This window comes from Hippoglossus stenolepis, chromosome 11 (assembly GCF_022539355.2).
Source record: "Hippoglossus stenolepis isolate QCI-W04-F060 chromosome 11, HSTE1.2, whole genome shotgun sequence".
In the NCBI taxonomy this organism is placed as follows: domain Eukaryota; kingdom Metazoa; phylum Chordata; class Actinopteri; order Pleuronectiformes; family Pleuronectidae; genus Hippoglossus; species Hippoglossus stenolepis.
The window spans coordinates 1275508-1294841 of record NC_061493.1 but is presented as its reverse complement, the minus strand read 5'-3'; the positions used below and the strand labels follow the sequence as shown (position 1 = coordinate 1294841).

Here is a 19334-nt window from a genome sequence, read left to right as displayed (position 1 = left end):
ACTGATCAGTCATCAAAGGCGAAAGAACAACAAAGACGGTGTGTAGTTGAGATGATGTGGATTCGACTGTTTATATATATGTTCAATAGTTTTTAAACCATGTTCTAAACAAGAGTTTTGTTATTCCTTCACAAACTACAACTTAATATCAGAATAGTATTTATAGAAATAAATATAGTTTGAGTTTTATTGTCATTTTATTGAGAGATTTTAAAGTTTGTGTAAAAATAAAGTTTGGTGAGTCTGAAAACTTTGGTCACTAAGACTTTAATAATAAAAGTATCAGAGACTCACATCATTGATAATCGCTGTCACACCGGCTGACAAATACACACATGCAGATCAATTCACCATTGAAAACAGACCCAACACATGGTCTCAATTCCAAAATAAAGCTTCTCATAACAGCAAACTAAACACAGATACCAATAAACCCCAAAACTTTATCTTTCTGCCATTACATTGAGTTTGGGACAGAAGCTGTAACTTAACATTAATGAACCTTATCTTTGAAAACATCTGTCTCAGAACCACTCAGAACATGTTTCCTCCTTCAGGGTCTCAACCAGAAACACTGAACAATCATCAACAGTGGAAACCAAGAGTCTCTTCCACCATATTTCTGCTCTGAAGGAAACATCTTAACTCTAGAAAAGAACAGAAAAGAACAGAAAATGCCTCCATTCTGCTCCTGTGGTGTCATCCAAGTGTCCGTAAGCTGAGACATTCAAAATCAGGTCATTTACACCAAGTGTTTAGCGTAAGAGTTTGCTACCGGAAGTGGCGATGCTAGCAGAGGTAGCAATGCTAATGTCACTCTGCCCTTGGGCGAGAGCTTGTGTGCTTCGAATGTGGACGGGCTTCAGAGGAGGATCACAGGAGATTTAGGTAAAACTTGGTGTAAATGACGATTAGTTGAATTAGAATGGCGCCTGACACTTGGATGACACAACACAAGCAGAATTTGATGGGTTTTACGTTTGAAGAATCGGTCACCATTCAATTCAATTGTATTGATTCTGCTCTAACACTCTACACCCTGAAACTCCAAAAGTGTTTGTGGACTCAAACACTTCACCCACCTCCATCGGCATAGTGCAGAGTAGATAAAGAGAGAATTCTAATATTTCAGTTGACTATCCCTTTAACAGCTATTCATACTCATTAACAACAGTAAATCAAAGTAGCCACCCACTCAGATCATGTTTCCTCCTTCAGTGTCTCAACCAGAAACACTAAACAATCATCAACAGTGGAGAAAACCAAGAGTCTCTTCCACCAGATTCCTGCTCTGAAGGAAACATCTTAACTCTTCATCATGGGCAGCGAGACCAAACTCTTTAGAAACACATTTCTCAAGTCAACAACTATAGAAATGATCCCTGAAAGTATAGTCTTGGTTTGTTCTGGATGTTTCTGAGTCTTATATCTACAGATGTGAACCTTTACTCCTGGTGAGCAGCTGTGATTCAGAAAGACAAACCTCCTCCAATCAAAACCAAATGAAACTTTATTTTTGTGGGTCATTGCTGCCATAACAATCATGTTTCAGAAAATGCTCAATGACTTGAAATCTTCATGTAATTAAGACAAGTTGTTGAGTGAAGAAAAAGCATGAACTTTATCTGTATTTCGTCTGTTTTGTTCTTCACAACCTGCAGCAGGAGGCACCTGGTTGCTGTTCAGAACTTCAGAGGTCTGATGAGAGGCCGAGAACACCAGCTCATCCTGCAGAGATTCACCGAGCTGAAGAAGAAACTGGGCAACACCAGCGGCGACAAAACCCAAGTGTTGTTTGGCAACATGCAGGTCACCGTCAACACAGACTGCCTGTCCAATCTGCCGTACTCCTGCCTCAGCTTCCTGCTGCCTGACAGCTACTTCTACACAGACAATAAACTGGTGGAGGAAGGTGAAGAAGCTCAAGCAGTGGATTTATTCAAGAATAGGTGGACAATCGCAGTTCTTCTCAGGTGGTTTAACTGTTTCTGGTACCAATTAGAGTTTGCACTCTCAAACACAGCCATATTAAAGGATATTTCACTTTGTGGTTCCTTAAGTTGCATTTTTTTGTTTTTCAAGACAATTTGAGGTATTCACTTATTTTATTGATTCTCTTAAGTGCAAACAAAACTCAGAAGATATTATTTGCAGTAGTTCAGATTTGTTCTAAATACTATTCTATGTAAAGTGAAGGCTACAAGTTTGATGATGGATTTCGCTGCTTCATGTAGAATTAAAGTAACTTTGACTACCATATTATTACAAAGTACAGCTGTCCACTCAGAACATATTTCCTCCTTCAGTGTCTCAACCAGAAAAACTGAACAATCATCAACAGTGGAGAAAACCAAGAGTCTCTTCCACCAGATTCGTGCTCTGAAGGAAACATCTTAACTCTTCATCATGGGCAGCGAGACCAAACTCTTTAGAAACACATTTCTCAAGTCAACAACTATAGAAATGATCCCTGAAAATATAGTCTTGGTTTGTTCTGGATGTTTCTCAGAGTCTTATATCTACAGACGTGAACCTTTACTCCTGGTGATCTGGATCAGAGAGTTACACCTCCTACAATCAGATGTTGTATTGACACTCAGGTGTCTTTGCAGGAGGAAGAGAAAGTGGACTGTGTTAGTTTGAAGTATTTTAAAAGACTCATTTGGGCTGTAGGGACTTTTGAAACCTCTTATCAAAAGGCTCTCTACAATGTCACAGCAATCAACTTGGCTCAGTTCAATATTCACCCACTGAGTTCACAGGCATTAACATGCTGATGGGTATTAAAGCAACACAAGCCTGTCTTTCCAGGCTGCTCTCTTCTCGTTGATCACTTTCTGCCTTTGTCAGAGCAGGACTTGGCTTGTTCTTGGCTTGACTTCTGCTGTCCTGATGTCAATGGGAGCCTGTTCCACCATTTAGGAGCCAGGACAGCAAACAGTTGTGATTTTGTTGAGTGGCTAACTCGCAGTGAGGGAGCAACAAGCCGATTGGCAGAGGCAGAGCAGAGTGGACGGGCTGAGGTGTAAGGTTTAACCATGACCTGGATGTAGACTTGACCTGATCCATTCACAGCACGGTACACAAGTACTAGTGTCTTGAAGTGGATGCAGGCAGCCACTGGTAACCACTGAAGGTAGCAGAGTATCATTACTACTGATACACCTCAAACCTTCATCTTTCTGCCATTGCATTGAGTTCAGGACAAAAGCTCTAACTTAACATTAATAAACCTTATATTTTAAACAGCTGTATGAGAACCACTCAGATCATGTTTCCTCCTTCAGTGTCTCAACCAGAAACACTGAACAATCATCAGCAGTGGAGAAAACCAAGAGTCTTTTCCACCAGATTCCTGCTCTGAAGGAAACATCTTAATTCTTCATCATGGGCAGCGAGACCAAACTCTTTAGAAACACATTTCTCAAGTTAACAACTTTAGAAATGATCCCTGAAAGTATAGTCTTGGTTTGTTCTGGATCTTTCCCTGAGTCTTATATCTACAGACGTGAACCTTTACTCCTGGTGAGCAGCTGTGATTCAGAAAGAAAAACCTTCTACAATCACAACCAAATGAAACTTTGATATTTGTGGGTCATTGCTGCCATAACACTCATAACTGATCAGTCATCAAAGGCGAAAGAACAACTAAGACGGTGTGTAGTTGAGATGATGTGGATTCGACTGTTTATATATATGTTCAATAGTTTTTAAACCATGTTCTAAACAAGAGTTTTGTTATTCCTTCACAAACTACAACTTAATATCAGAATAGTATTTATAGAAATAAATATAGTTTGAGTTTTATTGTCATTTTATTGAGAGATTTTAAAGTTTGTGTAAAAAATAAAGTTTGGTGAGTCTGAAAAAACTTTGGTCACTAAGACTTTAATAATAAAAGTATCAGAGACTCACATCATTGATAATCGCTGTCACACCGGCTGACAAATACACACATGCAGATCAATTCACCATTGAAAACAGACCCAACACATGGTCTCAATTCCAAAATAAAGCTTCTCATAACAGCAAAACTAAACACAGATACCAATAAACCCCAAAACTTTATCTTTCTGCCATTACATTGAGTTTGGGACAGAAGCTGTAACTTAACATTAATGAACCTTATCTTTGAAAACATCTGTCTCAGAACCACTCAGAACATGTTTCCTCCTTCAGGGTCTCAACCAGAAACACTGAACAATCATCAACAGTGGAGAAAACCAAGAGTCTCTTCCACCATATTTCTGCTCTGAAGGAAACATCTTAACTCTAGAAAAAGAACAGAAAAAGAACAGAAAATGCCTCCATTCTGCTCCTGTGGTGTCATCCAAGTGTCCGTAAGCCGAGACATTCAAAATCAACTTTAAACAGGGTCATTTACACCAAGTGTTTAGCGTAAGAGTTTGCTACCGGAAGTGGCGATGCTAGCAGAGGTAGCAATGCTAATGCTCACTCTGCCCTTGGGCGAGAGCTTGTGTGCGTTCAATGTGGACGTGGCTTCAGAGGAGGATCACAGGAGATTTAGGTAAAAACTTGGTGTAAATGACGCATTTCAAGTTGAATTAGAATGTCGGCGCTATGACACTTGGATGACACAACACAAGCAGAATTTGATGGTTTTTTTACGTTTGAAGAATCGGTCACCATTCAATTCAATTGTATTGGATTCTGCTCTAACACTCTACACCCTGAAACTCCAAAAGTGTTTTGTGGACTCAAACACTTCACCCCACCTCCATCGGCATAGTGCAGAGTAGATAAAGAGAGAATTCTAATATTTCAGTTCACTATCCCTTTAACAGCTATTCATACTCATTAACAACAGTAAATCAAAGTAGCCACCCACTCAGATCATGTTTCCTCCTTCAGTGTCTCAACCAGAAACACTAAACAATCATCAACAGTGGAGAAAACCAAGAGTCTCTTCCACCAGATTCCTGCTCTGAAGGAAACATCTTAACTCTTCATCATGGGCAGCGAGACCAAACTCTTTAGAAACACATTTCTCAAGTCAACAACTATAGAAATGATCCCTGAAAGTATAGTCTTGGTTTGTTATGGATGTTTCCCTGAGTCTTATATCTACAGACGTGAACCTTTACTCCTGGTGAGCAGCTGTGATTCAGAAAGACAAACCTCCTCCAATCAAAACCAAATGAAACTTTATTTTTGTGGGTCATTGCTGCCATAACAATCATGTTTCAGAAAATGCTCAATGACTTGAAATCTTCATGTAATTAAGACAAGTTGTTGAGTGAAGAAAAAGCATGAACTTTATCTGTATTTCGTCTGTTTTGTTCTTCACAACCTGCAGCAGGAGGCACCTGGTTGCTGTTCAGAACTTCAGAGGTCTGATGAGAGGCCGAGAACACCAGCTCATCCTGCAGAGATTCACCGAGCTGAAGAAGAAACTGGGCAACACCAGCGGCGACAAAACCCAAGTGTTGTTTGGCAACATGCAGGTCACCGTCAACACAGACTGCCTGTCCAATCTGCCGTACTCCTGCCTCAGCTTCCTGCTGCCTGACAGCTACTTCTACACAGACAATAAACTGGTGGAGGAAGGTGAAGAAGCTCAAGCAGTGGATTTATTCAAGAATAGGTGGACAATCGCAGTTCTTCTCAGGTGGTTTAACTGTTTCTGGTACCAATTAGAGTTTGCACTCTCAAACACAGCCATATTAAAGGATATTTCACTTTGTGGTTCCTTAAGTTGCATTTTTTTGTTTTTCAAGACAATTTGAGGTATTCACTTATTTTATTGGACTTCTCTTAAGTGCAAACAAAACTCAGAAGATATTATTTGCAGTAGTTCAGATTTGTTCTAAATACCTATTCTATGTAAAGTGAAGGCTACAAGTTTGATGATGGATTTCGCTGCTTCATGTAGAATTAAAGTAACTTTGACTACCATATTATTACAAAGTACAGCTGTCCACTCAGAACATATTTCCTCCTTCAGTGTCTCAACCAGAAAAACTGAACAATCATCAACAGTGGAGAAAACCAAGAGTCTCTTCCACCAGATTCGTGCTCTGAAGGAAACATCTTAACTCTTCATCATGGGCAGCGAGACCAAACTCTTTAGAAACACATTTCTCAAGTCAACAACTATAGAAATGATCCCTGAAAGTATAGTCTTGGTTTGTTCTGGATGTTTCTCAGAGTCTTATATCTACAGACGTGAACCTTTACTCCTGGTGATCTGGATCAGAGAGTTAAACCTCCTACAATCAGATGTTGTATTGACACTCAGGTGTCTTTGCAGGAGGAAGAGAAAGTGGACTGTGTTAGTTTGAAGTATTTTAAAAGACTCATTTGGGCTGTAGGGACTTTTTGAAACCTCTTATCAAAAGGTTTCCTTCTACAATGTCACAGCAATCAACTTGGCTCAGTTCAATATTCACCCACTGAGTTCACAGGCATTAACATGCTGACGGGTATTAAAGCAACACAAGCATGTCTTTCCAGGCTGCTCTCTTCTCGTTGATCACTTTCTCGTCCTTGTCAGAGCAGGACTTGGCTTTTTCTTGGCTTGACTTCTGCTGTCCTGATGTCAATGGGGAGCCTGCTCCACCATTTAGAGCCAGGACAGCAAACAGTTGTGATTTTGTTGAGTGGCTAACTCGCAGTGAGGGAGCAACAAGCCGATTGGCAGAGGCAGAGCAGAGTGGACGGGCTGAGGTGTAAGGTTTAACCATGACCTGGATGTAGACTGGACCTGATCCATTCACAGCACGGTACACAAGTACTAGTGTCTTGAAGTGGATGCAGGCAGCCACTGGTAACCAGTGAAGGGAGCAGAGTATCATTACTACTGATACACCTCAAACCTTCATCTTTCTGCCATTGCATTGAGTTCAGGACAAAAGCTCTAACTTAACATTAATAAACCTTATATTTTAAACAGCTGTATGAGAACCACTCAGATCATGTTTCCTCCTTCAGTGTCTCAACCAGAAACACTGAACAATCATCAAGTGGAGAAAACCAAGAGTCTTTCCCACCAGATTCCTGCTCTGAAGGAAACATCTTAACTCTTCATCATGGGCAGCGAGACCAAACTCTTTAGAAACACATTTCTCAAGTCAACAACTTTAGAAATGATCCCTGAAAGTATAGTCTTGGTTTGTTCTGGATCTTTCCCTGAGTCTTATATCTACAGACGTGAACCTTTACTCCTGGTGAGCAGCTGTGATTCAGAAAGAAAAACCTTCTACAATCACAACCAAATGAAACTTTGATATTTGTGGGTCATTGCTGCCATAACACTCATAACTGATCAGTCATCAAAGGCGAAAGAACAACTAAGACGGTGTGTAGTTGAGATGATGTGGATTCGACTGTTTATATATATGTTCAATAGTTTTTAAACCATGTTCTAAACAAGAGTTTTGTTATTCCTTCACAAACTACAACTTAATATCAGAATAGTATTTATAGAAATAAATATAGTTTGAGTTTTATTGTCATTTTATTGAGAGATTTTAAAGTTTGTGTAAAAATAAAGTTTGGTGAGTCTGAAAAACTTTGGTCACTAAGACTTTAATAATAAAAGTATCAGAGACTCACATCATTGATAATCGCTGTCACACCGGCTGACAAATACACACATGCAGATCAATTCACCATTGAAAACAGACCCAACACATGGTCTCAATTCCAAAATAAAGCTTCTCATAACAGCAAAACTAAACACAGATACCAATAAACCCCAAAACTTTATCTTTCTGCCATTACATTGAGTTTGGGACAGAAGCTGTAACTTAACATTAATGAACCTTATCTTTGAAAACATCTGTCTCAGAACCACTCAGAACATGTTTCCTCCTTCAGGTGTCTCAACCAGAAACACTGAACAATCATCAACAGTGGAGAAAACCAAGAGTCTCTTCCACCAGATTCCTGCTCTGAAGGAAACATCTTAACTCTTCATCATGGGCAGCGAGACCAAACCCTTAGAAACACATTTCTCAAGTCAACAACTATAGAAATGATCCCTGAAAGTATAGTCTTGGTTTGTTCTGGATGTTTCCCTGAGTCTTATATCTACAGACGTGAACCTTTACTCCTGGTGAGCAGCTGTGATTCAGAAAGACAAACCTCCTCCAATCAAAACCAAATGAAACTTTATTTTTGTGGGTCATTGCTGTCATAACAATCATGTTTCAGAAAATGCTCAATGACTTGAAATCTTCATGTAATTAAGACAAGTTGTTGAGTGAAGAAAAGCATGAACTTTATCTGTATTTCGTCTGTTTTGTTCTTCACAACCTGCAGCAGGAGGCACCTGGTTGCTGTTCAGAACTTCAGAGGTCTGATGAGAGGCCGAGAACACCAGCTCATCCTGCAGAGATTCACCGAGCTGAAGAAGAGTGGGCAACGCCAGCGGCGACAAACCCAAGTGTTGTTTGGCAACATGCAGGTCACCGTCAACACAGACTGCCTGTCCAATCTGCCGGACTCCTGCCTCAGCTTCCTGCTGCCTGACAGCTACTTCTACACAGACAATAAACTGGTGGAGGAAGGTGAAGAAGCTCAAGCAGTGGATTTATTCAAGAATAGGTGGACAATCGCAGTTCTTCTCAGGTGGTTTAACTGTTTCTGGTACCAATTAGAGTTTGCAATCTCAAACACAGCCATATTAAAGGATATTACAGTTTAATGTTCCTTAAGTTGCATTTTTTTGTTTTTCAAGACAATTTGAGGTATTCACTTATTTTATTGGACTTCTCTTAAGTGCAAACAAAACTCAGAAGATATTATTTGCAGTAGTTCAGATTTGTTCTAAATACCTATTCTATGTAAAGTGAAGGCTACAAGTTTGATGATGGATTTCGCTGCTTCATGTAGAACTAAAGAAACTTTGACTACCATATTATTACAAAGTACAGCTGTCCACTCAGAACATATTTCCTCCTTCAGTGTCTCAACCAGAAAAACTGAACAATCATCAACAGTGGAGAAAACCAAGAGTCTCCGCCACCAGATTCGTGCTCTGAAGGAAACATCTTAATTCTTCATCATGGGCAGCGAGACCAAACTCTTTAGAAACACATTTCTCAAGTCAACAACTATAGAAATGATCCCTGAAAGTATAGTCTTGGTTTGTTCTGGATGTTTCTCAGAGTCTTATATCTACAGACGTGAACCTTTACTCCTGGTGATCTGGATCAGAGAGTTAAACCTCCTACAATCAGATGTTGTATTGACACTCAGGTGTCTTTGCAGGAGGAAGAGAAAGTGGACTGTGTTAGTTTGAAGTATTTTAAAAGACTCATTTGGGCTGTAGGGACTTTTTGAAACCTCTTATCAAAAGGTTTCCTTCTACAATGTCACAGCAATCAACTTGGCTCAGTTCAATATTCACCCACTGAGTTCACAGGCATTAACATGCTGATGGGTATTAAAGCAACACAAGCCTGTCTTTCCAGGCTGCTCTCTTCTCGTTGATCACTTTCGTCTTTGTCAGAGCCGGACTTGGCTTGTTCTTGGCTTGACTTCTGCTGTCCTGATGTCAATGGGGAGCTCGTTCCACCATTTAGGAGCCAGGACAGCAAACAGTTGTGATTTTGTTGAGTGGCTAACTCGCAGTGAGGGAGCAACAAGCCGATTGGCAGAGGCAGAGCAGAGTGGACGGGCTGAGGTGTAAGGTTTAACCATGACCTGGATGTAGACTGGACCTGATCCATTCACAGCACGGTACACAAGTACTAGTGTCTTGAAGTGGATGCAGGCAGCCACTGGTAACCAGTGAAGGGAGTAGAGTATCATTACTACTGATACACCTCAAACCTTCATCTTTCTGCCATTGCATTGAGTTCAGGACAAAAGCTCTAACTTAACATTAATAAACCTTATATTTTAAACAGCTGTATGAGAACCACTCAGATCATGTTTCCTCCTTCAGTGTCTCAACCAGAAACACTGAACAATCATCAGCAGTGGAGAAAACCAAGAGTCTTTTCCACCAGATTCCTGCTCTGAAGGAAACATCTTAACTCTTCATCATGGGCAGCGAGACCAAACTCTTTAGAAACACATTTCTCAAGTCAACAACTTTAGAAATGATCCCTGAAAGTATAGTCTTGGTTTGTTCTGGATCTTTCCCTGAGTCTTATATCTACAGACGTGAACCTTTACTCCTGGTGAGCAGCTGTGATTCAGAAAGAAAAACCTTCTACAATCACAACCAAATGAAACTTTGATATTTGTGGGTCATTGCTGCCATAACACTCATAACTGATCAGTCATCAAAGGCGAAAGAACAACTAAGACGGTGTGTAGTTGAGATGATGTGGATTCGACTGTTTATATATATGTTCAATAGTTTTTTAAACCATGTTCTAAACAAGAGTTTTGTTATTCCTTCACAAACTACAACTTAATATCAGAATAGTATTTATAGAAATAAATATAGTTTGAGTTTTATTGTCATTTTATTGAGAGATTTTAAAGTTTGTGTAAAAAATAAAGTTTGGTGAGTCTGAAAAAACTTTGGTCACTAAGACTTTAATAATAAAAGTATCAGAGACTCACATCATTGATAATCGCTGTCACACCGGCTGACAAATACACACATGCAGATCAATTCACCATTGAAAACAGACCCAACACATGGTCTCAATTCCAAAATAAAGCTTCTCATAACAGCAAAACTAAACACAGATACCAATAAACCCCAAAACTTTATCTTTCTGCCATTACATTGAGTTTGGGACAGAAGCTGTAACTTAACATTAATGAACCTTATCTTTGAAAACATCTGTCTCAGAACCACTCAGAACATGTTTCCTCCTTCAGGGTCTCAACCAGAAACACTGAACAATCATCAACAGTGGAGAAAACCAAGAGTCTCTTCCACCATATTTCTGCTCTGAAGGAAACATCTTAACTCTAGAAAAAGAACAGAAAAAGAACAGAAAATGCCTCCATTCTGCTCCTGTGGTGTCATCCAAGTGTCCGTAAACTGAGACATTCAAAATCAACTTTAAACAGGGTCATTTACACCAAGTGTTTAGCGTAAGAGTTTGCTACCGGAAGTGGCGATGCTAGCAGAGGTAGCAATGCTAATGCTCACTCTGCCCTTGGGCGAGAGCTTGTGTGCGTTCGAATGTGGACGTGGCTTCAGAGGAGGATCACAGGACATTTAGGCAAAAACTTGGTGTAAATGACGCATTTCAAGTTGAATTAGAATGTCGGCGCTATGACACTTGGATGACACAACACAAGCAGAATTTGATGGGTTTTTTACGTTGAAGAATCGGTCACCATTCAATTCAATTGTATTGGATTCTGCTCTAACACTCTACACCCCTGAAACTCCAAAAGTGTTTTGTGGACTCAAACACTTCACCCCACCTCGGCATAGTGGAGAGTAGATAAAGAGAGAATTCTAATATTTCAGTTTACTATCCCTTTAACAGCTATTCATACTCATTAACAACAGTAAATCAAAGTAGCCACCCACTCAGATCATGTTTCCTCCTTCAGTGTCTCAACCAGAAACACTGAAAGTATAGTCTTGCTTTGTTCTGGATGTTTCCCTGAGTCTTATATCTACAGATGTGAACCTTTACTCCTGGTGAGCAGCTGTGATTCAGAAAGACAAACCTCCTACAATCACAGCTTCATTCATCTCAAACCTCATTATCTGAATTTATCTTGACAGACTATAAATAATTCTAAATACATGTTTCATAAGTCGATCTAAAACTAAGTTTTCATTTTGTTGTAACATATGTTGTTGAGTTCAGAGTTGGTTCAACAGAAAATGTCTCAGGGCACACCATTTCTTTTATATTTCAGTGAAATATGAATAACAAATGTTGATATGATTATTTTAACCATATGTACAGACTATTATGTAAACAATTACTTACTCTAATGGTCTAATCATGTCGATTAATGAGCTGTTTATTAAGTATCCCCTCTATGATTTGACCAAAGAGGATAGACACCCATGACGAGACAAGCTGTCAAGAAACCAAAAGGAACCTTTGGTGCACAATCTGTAGCAAGCCATGGCTGACTGATCGTGATCGTGATAATAATGGCGTATCCTGTATCGTGTTGGCATCTGATAGTGGTGGTGGACCACGATCGAGATGGTAGCTGATGGTGGACCCTGATGGCGGCAGTGGACAATGACTGTGGACTATAGTGGCATCCGATCTTGATGGTGGATCATGATCGTGGTGGCTGCTGACCATGGACTATGATTACAACAAGACTGCTTGATATATATAGCTCGACCATTACTGACAATAATCCATCAATTCATTGACTTTCAGTTATGCTTCAAAATGTTTATTCTTATCAATGCTGCTAAAACCTTTATCTTGGTGATGTTCTCCTTTACACTTGACATCTATTGCACTTCTGTCCGTCCTGGGAGAGGGATCCCTCACATGTGGCTCTCTCTGAGGTTTCTACGTTCTTTTTACCCTGTTAAAATGGTTTTTAGTAGTTTTTCCTTACTCTTGTTGAGGGTTAAGGGCAGAGGATGTCACACCTTGTTAAAGCCCTATGAGACAAATTGTGATTTGTGAATATGGGCTATAAAAATAAAATTTGATTGATGATTGATTGATTGACTAAGCCACTGTGTGGGATATTGCTGCAGAATGAAGACACTCCTGTTCGTCATCCATTTTCTGTTTTCATCCGCCCATACCCTGAAGTACTCAACATAAAAGTTTGTTTTCTGTTCTACAGCTCTTCTATAAATTATATTTTTACTCTGCTCAGCTAGCTAGTTATTAGCTCCACCAAAAATGTAATGTTTTCATTGCTGTTTATTTGTTTGTCTGCCTGTAATCAGGATTACACAAACCTTTGCAGAAACAATTTTATTTAAACTTTGTAGAAGGGTGGAGTCTGGGCCAAGGAATAAACCATTAACTTTTGATGTGGATTTGTTAAGGGTGCAGATCCAGTATTTCCTTTCACTTTATTTAACTTTGCAACATAGGCTGTTTTTTGATACATTTGTTAATTTCTCAAGATATAAGGCAGAGATCATAATGAAAAGAATCAGGCATACTGATATCAATAGCCATTTTTAGACATGGAGTCCTTAAAATGTCAGAAAAATTGGTTCCAGACACATTCTGGTGTTTGCCTTTCACATATGAAGAATACAGCAGAAGATGGTCCAGGTCAGACACATTCACAACAACAGGACATTTCCAGAACATTAGGGTGAACATTATTTCACCTGGGTTGAGTATGCAGGAGGCAGGACATGATGAATAAACTCAGATCGAGTCTCTTGCAAATTGTTGTCTGTCCTAATTGCCAAAAGCTCTCAAATCTCATTGTCTTTCCTAGTTGACAACTTTGTCTTGCATGTTTTACATGCCTACATGCCTACTTTCTAACTGTAACCTTTCCGGAAATGTTCCTGGTGTAAGGGGTCACTCTGAAAAAACAGACATTTTACTAGGGGGCTGCCAGGAAAATAACCAGAGCAACTGACTCGGGCGCTCTTTGCACTATTTGCCCCTTTGGCAAATTTCTGAAAAATTGCCAGATTTCGGTGCATGTCTAAAAGCAGCCAATGAGTGTGCAACTTGGTGTGACTTGATGGAGACTGTTGTACCTCGGCAGAGGTATGGGCTCAACTGAGTGCCATTCTCATCAACTGACATCATAGTATTGACCAAGAAGTCTCCACAAAATATTCTATCAACACGTGTGTGTATATTGTATGTATGGAAAGGATATATCAACTTATTATTTTCTTATTACTTGAATCACATTTTATCTTTTTGATTTGTATGTGACAGTAACACATGGCTTATTATGGATGAGCAAAATAAAGAAGTTACAAAGAAGTTAAAAAGAGTTACCTTGGCAGCGTGCTGCTGCTGAAAGTCATCATGTTGTCACGGTTGCCTAAAGGACTGGATGGACTTATCACCTCCACCTCAGCACTTGCTCTCTTCATATTGGACAGAGATGGCTCTCGATAGGAGGAACTACGCGTCAGGATGGGCCCTGTTTGGTCAGGCAACAGCATGTGGGAAGAGGTCCTTGTGATAATTGGCTCTGGTTGGCTGGGAGCCAGGGTATGGTGGCCTATCAGAGGACAAAAAAGAGAGGTCATGTTAAAAAGGGGGTTGATTTGAAGTTAACTTATTGGAAGTGTGTCTTATCTTAAAAACTGAACAACTAAGGATCATTCTGTAACTAAATTAATCAACAATGATACATAATGACCACTAGTAAGAGCAAAGAAACCAAAGACATAATCCATCTCAAAAGCAGCCACTTAACAAAATAAAAACGTCATTAATATTACATAGTGTTTGCTGAAAGGTGCACATTGGGTAACATCCTTAAGTAAAGGGAAACGTATAGTGGCTATTTTTGGCTGCATGTTGAGATATTACATTTTTCAATTTGTGACATAGACCCAGTGGTACTTGGCTGATTGTAGGTTAAGTCAGGAAGAAAGATTATAATATTTTATTATTGAGTACTCTTAAAAAGCTTTTCACAAGCATAAATTCACAATAATTAAAATCAGCAAAGGCCTAAAATGTTGTATCTTGCTGTCCACGCATAGCTTTTTTATATATTAATGATGCATTTTTATGCTTTTACTGCATTTTGCCTTGTACAAAATTGGGAGAGTGTGACTGTACTCCCTAGCATGACCAAAATTTAACTTCTGGACTAAACAAAACAGAAACACGAAACCTGCTGGTCATATCACGATAAATTAAAAAAACAATAACAACTTACTTAAAAACAATAAAAAAACTGTAAATGATGTGGGCTTTGTAGACAATTGGCAAACTCTTTGGAGGAAACCTGGTCTTGTTAGGAGAGACAGCATTCATCCCACTTGGGATGGAGCAGCTCTCTTATCTAGGAATATTACTCAGTCTATAAAATGACAACCCAGAGTTGGGACCAGGACGCAGAGCTGCAGTGCTACACACTTCTCTGCGCTCCCTCTGGATCAGTCACACAACCACGAACCCATAGAGACTGTGTCTGTCCACCGTCCCATTAAATTATTTAAATCAAACATTAACAGAGGGAGAATTCTACACAAAAAACTAATACAAATGAACACAACCTCTGCAACAACACAACAAACAAAGACTTTTAAATGTGGACTTTTAAACATAAGATCACTATCATCAAAGGCTATTTTAGTAAATGAACTACTCTCAGATAAAAAAATTGATTTATTGTCCCTCACTGAGACGTGGCTGCATCCCGATGAATATGTCAGTCTAAATGAATCTACTCCCCCCAGACATATAAATACACACGTTCCCCGAGACTTTGGCCGAGGAGGTGGAGTTGCTGCTATTTTTAACTCCAGTCTATCAATTAATCCTAAACCTAAACTAAGCTACAACTCATTGGAAAGTCTTGTTCTTAGTCTTCCACACCCATCCAAGAATACCAACAGCCAATCATATTTGCTGTAGTTTACCGTGCTCCTGGGGCTTATTCTGAATTTTTAACGGAATTCCCTGAGTTTTTATCAAACCTAGTCCTAAAAACAGATACAATTATTATTGTGACTTTAATATTCATGTTGACAATAATAATGATAGCATAGCATTTATTTCAGTACTAGGCTCAATTGGTTTCAGTCAGTGTGTACACCAACCTACTCATTGTTGTAACAACACACTTGACCTTGTACTATCATATGGTGTCAAAATTTAACATCTAATAGTACTTCCATGTAATCCAATCCTATCAGACCATAATTTAATAACCTTCGATTTATCATTATCAGAATATATGCCACATTGATTGATAAAACATGTCACTTCCTGTAGCCAGCAGGTGGCGCTGTAATGATGAGTCAATATTGACACATGGATCTGATCAGGGCGGGACTGTGAATGTGTGAATGAGGTTTGAGGCTGATGGAACAATGCACAGAGGAGTTATAAGAAAATCCCTCTTTTTTGGCGAATCATCAAAATTTCACGCCACGGTCAGACCGTGTGACGAAAAATCGATCTTTGAGTTAGTTTTTATCTCCGTCTTGTTGTGATGACACTCATCTCAATTTGAAGTTGGTCAGATGAAAGCCCTGGGACAAGTTTGTCAAAGTAAAAATGTGGAATATGGCCACTAAATGCAAAATGCGTTTTTCATAATGCCCCTTGAGACTTTTTTGTTTGTCTGGTCATGATACACATGGGCTACGATTTTTGTGAAGATCGGTCAAAGGGAAACCTAGGGGCTGCGTTCCAGGTGGCGCTGTTGAGCCGTTTTGCCACGCCCATTTCAAATTATTCCAGAATACGTAAATTTTCACCACTTTCTAATTTTCTGCAAAGTTTGGTAAAACGTTGAGCATGTTAAAGCCCTCAAAAAGCCAATTAATTTGGGTCACAATAATAAGAATAACAATAATCCTTACAATTTCAATAGGGCCTCCCACCGTCGGTGCTCGGGCCCTAATTAGCTCCCAGGTATAATTCCAACACACATGAATTAAAACAAGCATCAAGAAAACTAGAAAGGAAGTGGCGCTCCAGCAACCGTGTTGAAAATCACTTAGCCTCGAAAAATAGTGTTAAAGCATATAAGAAGGCCCTCCACAAAGCAAGAGCTGCCTACTATTCCACACTAATAGAAGGAAATAAAAACAACCTCACACCTCCACCGAACTCAGTATTCCTTGATCCCTGAATAGCAATATCTTTATGACCTTCTTTAATGATAAAATTCTAACTATTAGAAATAAAATCAACCATCTCCTGCCCTCAGTTGGCACTAATACCTTATCAAGAATAGAAATCTCAGAAACAGCTGAGAATCCTACCAATTATTTAGACAGCTTCTCTCTGATCACCTTTGGTCAGCTGACCAAAAATAATCTCATCTTCTAAACCCACAACTTGTATCTTAGATCCCATTCCTATAAAATTACTTAAGGAAATTCTGCCCCTAATGGATAGTATGTTACTTAACACATTAAATCTCTCATTATCATCAGGATATGTACCACAGTCCTTTAAACTAGCTGTAATCAAACCCCTTCTCAAAAAAAACACCCTGGACCCGGAGGTTTTAACCAACTACAGACCGATATCCAACCTCCCCTTCCTGTTTAAAATCCTTGAAAAAGTTGCAGCCAATCAGCTGTGCGAGTTTCTCCAGGAAAGTAATATATATGAAGACTTTCAGTCGGGGTTTAGAGCTAATCACAGCACGGAGACAGCCTTGGCAAAAGTCACTAATGACCTTCTAATAGCTTCAGATCAGGGATTTGTGTCTGTCCTCGTTCTGTTAGATCTCAGTGCAGCATTCAACACTATTGACCATCACATTTTATTACAGAGACTAGAACAGTTAATTAGCATTAAAGGAACCGCCCTAAACTGGTTTAAATCATATTTTTCAGATCGATTCCAATTCGTTCAAATTAATGATGAGTCATCTGTGCGTACCAAAGTTAACCACGGTGTTCCACAGGGCTCTGTGCTCGGCCCAATTTTATTCTCATTATATATGCTTCCACTAGGAAACATTATCAGGAATTGGTAAATTTCCACTGCTATGCGGATGACACCCAGTTATACTTGTCAATAAAACCTGAACAGTGTAATCAATTAACTGAATTAACTGTCTCAAGGAATTAACTGTCTCAAGGACATAAAAACCTGGATAACCCGCAATTTTCTCTTATTAAACTCAGATAAAACAGAGGTTCTAATACTCTGCCCTAAACACCTTAGAGATACATTATCTGATGATATAGCTGCGCTAGACGACATTGCCCTTGCTTCCAATGAAACAGTCAGGAACTTGGGAGTGATCTTTGATCCCGATTTGTCCTTTAATTCTCACTTCAAACAAATTTCTAGGACCGCCTTCTTTCACTTGCGTAACATCTCAAAAATCAGATATGTCCATTCTCAAAAAGATGCAAAAAAACTAGTCCACGCCTTTGTAACATCCAGACTTGATTATTGTAAATTCTTATTATCAGGCTCCAGCAGTAAGTCGTTAAAGAGACCACATTTCTCCAGTATTAGCTTCACTACACTGGCTTCCGGTTAAATCTAGAATAGAATTAAAAATTCTCCTCCTCACCTTCAAGGCCCTTAATAATATGGCACCATTATACCTCAAAGAGCTTATAGTACCATATCAACCCACTAGAGCACTGTGCTCCCAGAATTCAGGCTTACTTGTCATCCCTAAAGGATCATGATCGTGGTGGCTGCTGACCATGGACTATGATTTCAACAAGACTGCTTGATATACAATATTTCTCCTCAGATACTCGACCATTACTGACAATAATCCATCAGTTCAGGGTTTTTTAGTAGTTTTTCCTTACTCTTGTTGAGGGTTATGTTAAGACTAAAATCTATGTTTTTCTTTGAGTGTGTGTCTGTGAAGATGGCAATGAAACTGAACTCTAAACAAATGCAGTATGTTAGACAGGGGTGGGGGCAGGGGCAGTTTGGGCTGAATATGTGGGAGAATGTGTGGCCTTCACATAGTGACTGTTAGTAGCCGTTGCTGGCAGGTTTTAATCTTGAAGTTGGTTGTTGTGTGTGCTTGCGTCACATCGCAGTTCAGTCTTGCACCTGTCTGATAATGCCTGTTTGAGAAGATTGTACATCTGTGGCATACAATACACTGTACTTTAACTTGTTCTCATACCTAACTTACTATATTACAGCCTAAATTAGCTTTATTCAAACATCACACATACATGAATGCACTGTTTTCATAAGAAATTGTGACATACCCTTAGAAAGAATTCAAGCAGCTGCCACTAGGGTCTGAAGGACAGATAGGAAAGGCGTTGTTTTGTCTAGAAAATGCGCATGCCATACTGAAAGCTCACAAGCTGTCAGCCGATTCAAGGCTTGTTTTAAAACACCAAACCAAACACTGTCAGAATGTGAAGATTTGCCCAGCTACTATCAGAGGAGGGGCGAAACTGGGAGTAGCTCCTCATCATTGGCGGATTCCAGTGCCTAGAGGCTGGGACCAGCCTGTGCACTAGCCACGGTGACTCCCCCTCATTATTGACCAATGAAGTTCTACCTACTATTATAAATATTGCACCCGCCGTCCGTTCGGGGCGACTCTAGACTTCCCCGGCGGTATTAGACGACCGGGGCTGTACGTTGAGTGCCCATAGCTATGTTGTAGCTTTTCATTGCTTCTAAATAAATACTTTTTGAACCAAGACCGACTCTTCTCTCTACCTAAGGAAAAAAGAACACGACAGTTAAGGGCAGAGGATGTCACACCTTGTTAAAGCCCTATGAGACAAATTGTGATTTGTGAATATGGGCTATACAAATAAAATTTGATTGATT

The 19334-nt window shown here is 39.5% G+C and overlaps 9 non-coding genes and 4 pseudogenes across 9 annotated transcripts; 1 reads left to right on the top strand and 12 right to left on the bottom strand.

Annotated features, from left to right (window-relative positions):
* LOC124854482 overlaps positions 1 to 18208 on the top strand; it is a 30365-nt pseudogene extending 12157 nt beyond the window's left edge.
* LOC118118492 lies at positions 535 to 648 on the bottom strand (annotated as a pseudogene).
* LOC118118442 lies at positions 1191 to 1398 on the bottom strand. Its single transcript, XR_004697924.2, has one exon. It is a non-coding gene; the product is annotated as a small nucleolar RNA U3 (small nucleolar RNA).
* On the bottom strand, positions 2279 to 2486 carry LOC118118475. Its single transcript, XR_004697955.2, has one exon. It is a non-coding gene; the product is annotated as a small nucleolar RNA U3 (small nucleolar RNA).
* LOC118118461 lies at positions 3260 to 3467 on the bottom strand. The gene has a single exon (XR_004697941.2). It is a non-coding gene; the product is annotated as a small nucleolar RNA U3 (small nucleolar RNA).
* Positions 4157 to 4273, bottom strand: LOC124854497 (annotated as a pseudogene).
* On the bottom strand, positions 4845 to 5052 carry LOC124854511. Its single transcript, XR_007034731.1, has one exon. It is a non-coding gene; the product is annotated as a small nucleolar RNA U3 (small nucleolar RNA).
* LOC124854528 lies at positions 5938 to 6145 on the bottom strand. Its single transcript, XR_007034746.1, has one exon. It is a non-coding gene; the product is annotated as a small nucleolar RNA U3 (small nucleolar RNA).
* On the bottom strand, positions 6924 to 7129 carry LOC124854529. Its single transcript, XR_007034747.1, has one exon. It is a non-coding gene; the product is annotated as a small nucleolar RNA U3 (small nucleolar RNA).
* LOC124854512 lies at positions 7812 to 8019 on the bottom strand. Its single transcript, XR_007034732.1, has one exon. It is a non-coding gene; the product is annotated as a small nucleolar RNA U3 (small nucleolar RNA).
* Positions 8901 to 9108, bottom strand: LOC118118478. The gene has a single exon (XR_004697958.2). It is a non-coding gene; the product is annotated as a small nucleolar RNA U3 (small nucleolar RNA).
* Positions 9886 to 10093, bottom strand: LOC118118485. Its single transcript, XR_004697964.2, has one exon. It is a non-coding gene; the product is annotated as a small nucleolar RNA U3 (small nucleolar RNA).
* On the bottom strand, positions 10784 to 10900 carry LOC118118496 (annotated as a pseudogene).
* Positions 18209 to 19334: the final 1126 nt, after the last annotated feature.